This window comes from Lygodium microphyllum, chromosome 3, assembly GCF_053477565.2.
Source record: "Lygodium microphyllum isolate KBCC chromosome 3, Lygodium_microphyllum_v1.1.10, whole genome shotgun sequence".
In the NCBI taxonomy this organism is placed as follows: domain Eukaryota; kingdom Viridiplantae; phylum Streptophyta; class Polypodiopsida; order Schizaeales; family Lygodiaceae; genus Lygodium; species Lygodium microphyllum.
Genome location: NC_141137.1, coordinates 8,392,211 through 8,395,603, shown reverse-complemented (window position 1 = coordinate 8,395,603; position 3,393 = coordinate 8,392,211). Strand labels below are relative to the sequence as shown.

At 45.5% G+C, this 3,393-nt stretch overlaps 1 pseudogene; it reads left to right on the top strand.

Annotated features, from left to right (window-relative positions):
- Nucleotides 1-1,100: 1,100 nt before the first annotated feature.
- On the top strand, nt 1,101-2,907 carry LOC148038039 (uncharacterized; annotated as a pseudogene).
- The last annotated feature ends 486 nt before the right edge of the window (nt 2,908-3,393 follow it).

The following is a 3,393-nucleotide window of genomic DNA, read 5'->3' as shown; positions in this document are numbered from 1 at the left end:
CCAATTGGATTAGTAGCAGACCATGCTATTCTAGCTTTCACAATGCAATATGGGCATATACACGAAGCATAGTCACACATACCAAAATTACCACGCTATGATTTTGTGTAAGCGACCTCACACATATACATCACTACTGTGCGAGATGCATTGAGGGAGTTAGACACACAGGCCTCTCTGGATGAGTTTACAAGACAGTTGGCCGAGATAATACACACTTCAGTAGCATACGCTTTCCCACACACTACACCATCAAATAAACCTCCATGAGGTAATGCCCCACAAAATGGTTGGTATGATGATGAGTGCAGAGAGACACGAGCACGTTTTCAGCGAGAGATGGCACTTGGCATAAGTACACATAAGCATGCTCGAACACTCTTCAGACGGTTGGTACGTAAAAAGAAGTGGGAATACCTGAGCATACTAGAAACAGAAATGTATTTCATGTTCTTGGGGCAGGACAGTAAGAGAGCATGGAAAAAGATGCACGAAAACCAGGCACCCCTACAAATTACTAGACCGGATGATTGGCATGGATATGCTTGCACACTCTATGATATTCTTGGCCAAGAGCCTATGCCACTCCCCTCAACCTCAAGATCAGCAAATTGCAGATTTTTCACAGAAAAAAAAGTGAGGAATGCCATATGGAAACTGAAAAATGGAAGAGCCCAAGATCATGAGGGTTTAATGGCTGAACACTTCACGCATGCCTGTGATATTCTGGCACCAACACTGGCCCACATCTTTAATAGGGCAGTTTGTGAGGGATTTCCAACTTGTTGGTGAGACCATATTATTGTGCCACTCTTTAAGAGTGGAGACCCATGCTACCTAGTAACTACCGAACTATCATGATTGGACACATGCTGGCCAAGATATATGGCTCTATTGTGGAATAAGCATTGAGTGAATGGATCGAGATGCATGGCTTGAGATCAAAAGGCCAGGCTGGCTTCAGGAGGGGATATACAACTCTAGACCATATCTTTACATTGAGGGCAATCATCGAAGAAGGCAAGGCATTCAAGAAAAAGATCTATTGCTGTTTTGTGGACTTTCGCAAGGCCTTTGACACAGTGCTACATGCTAGACTCATGAGAAGAATGCAAAACATTGATGTGCCCGTAGAGATACAATGGAGCATCTATGCCTTGTATGAGACAGTGACAGGCAGAGTACGAACACCTGAGGGCATCTCAGATATAGTCAATAGCACCATTGGGGTGAAACAAGGCTGTTCGCTTTCACCGACACTATTTGGGCTGTATATAGATGAAATTTCAGAATATGTGGATAGGACTGGTGGGGCCGGAGCCAGCCTAGCTGGAGTGCTGATACCATTACTGCTTTATGCCGATGATATTGTACTTATATCTAACTCACCTAAGGGACTAAATAGACACTTGGATGCATTATCAGCTTTTTGCAGAGATAGAGATCTTAAGGTGAACCTTGGGAAAACTAAAGTTATGGTATTTAACACTTCTTGGGTGACAAGAGCTGAGCACTAGTTTACTTTTGATGGAGAGCCAGTGGAGATGGTTAGGTAGTATGTCTATTTGGGGGTCACATTAAAGGGACCACAGTTCTCTTGGAGAGAGACATCAGAGGCTCGTTTGGCAAAAGCATATGCAGCCTTAGGTGCATTGGAGAGGCAATGTGCTCACAGACAATTTCATGAGCCGCAAATTGTGGCTTTTTGACACTCTGGTTACACCCACACTCCTATATGGGGTAGCTATTTGGGGTCCGAGTCTCTTTCACACGAGGAGACAGCCTTTGGGAGACCATGATGGACCAAAGAAGGAATACTATGACAGATGGGAGCATATGGAAAGACCACTGGTCATGATGATCTCACGCATGATACGAGCGAAGAGCTCGACCCCACATGAGATTATTAGAGCTGAGTTGGGAGCATCACCCATGGTGGCTGAGGCCTTGGTCCAGGCAGTGACTTTCATACATAGACTATGGGAGCTCCCCCAATATAGATACCCACGGCTAGCCCTGGCCTCTTCTAGACAACTAGCAGCAGACGGTGACAGACATTGTTGGTATGCTCAGATGAGTACATGGATGAGTCTACATGGGCTACACATTGACAGACTACCCCCCTTTGACTATAGCCTGGATTGCCCTACACTTAACCTAAGCCAATCAAAGCTAAACCATGTGATCAGAGCAGACATACTGAAGTTAGATACGGAGAAGACCTGGATTCTACCCCCCTCCCCCCATGGCACGAGGATGGCACACTACCAGACCCACTTCCTTCAGGTATCTGAGGATGGTTTCATCACCCGACCCAATTACATGGACACACAACTGCCTCATGGACTACACACAGTTATTAGTCAGATCTGGACCTCATCCCACCACTTGAGGATTGAGATAGGCAGATAGGAGGGTATACAGACAGAAGAACGCATATGCCCACTATGTGACAGAGAGCTAGAGACAGAGGAACACTACATCTGTCGATGCACTGTATATAATGACATATGAGGTAGATACCACTGTCTATTTCGAGAGGGTTTTGGACCCCTGAGACGGATCATGCAGTTTGAGGATTAGAGATGCTTGGGATTTTTCCTCTTGGAGCTCCAGAGGCGTAGAGCAACAATTCTACAGAGTAGGAGGCCCCCACAGCTCGGCTCACATAGACAGAGAGCAGTCACTGACTTTTTCACTGATACACGACAGAGTATGGCAGATACCACTACTACTGCCACACAGCCTACAAGAGTACATCATCATTGGACCTCATCTTCTGTAGGTGTCCCTTTGGATAAAGCAGTGGCACTTAGCCGGTCTAGGCACCCACGTCCACCCAGACGAAGGCCTAGACATCCACACCACAGACAAATTAAAGCCATCATTGAGCACCACAGGAGATAGATGCCGAGACGCCTCAGCCATGCAGAGATACACCTCCCTAGAGAACAGACATATCATTGATGGAGACTTTTCCTTTATCTACTCTCACTTTTAGATCACTGACATGTTTCCCTTTTATAGGACACTATTTCATTCTTTTTCAGTCTTATAGGCATGCTTTTCATCTTTTTCTTGTTCCAGATGAGAAACACACCATCATTATATGTATTGCTTTGGTCTCATAGGCCACATTGGCCTTTTAGAGACGTTAATTCTCTCTCTCTCTCTCTCTCTCTCTCTCTCTCTCTCTCTCTCTCTCTCTCTCTCTCTCTCTCTCTCTCTCTCTCTCTCTCTCTCTCTCTCGGCAACATAGAATCCTGGCTATGGTGTATACCGAGTTGTAATGACTCTGAGCCAGTGCACCCCATGGATGTTGCACCAATGTGATGTTGCAAAGAGTTGTGGGCAAAGAAGTAGAGAAAGGGATTATGGAACCATTGTGATATC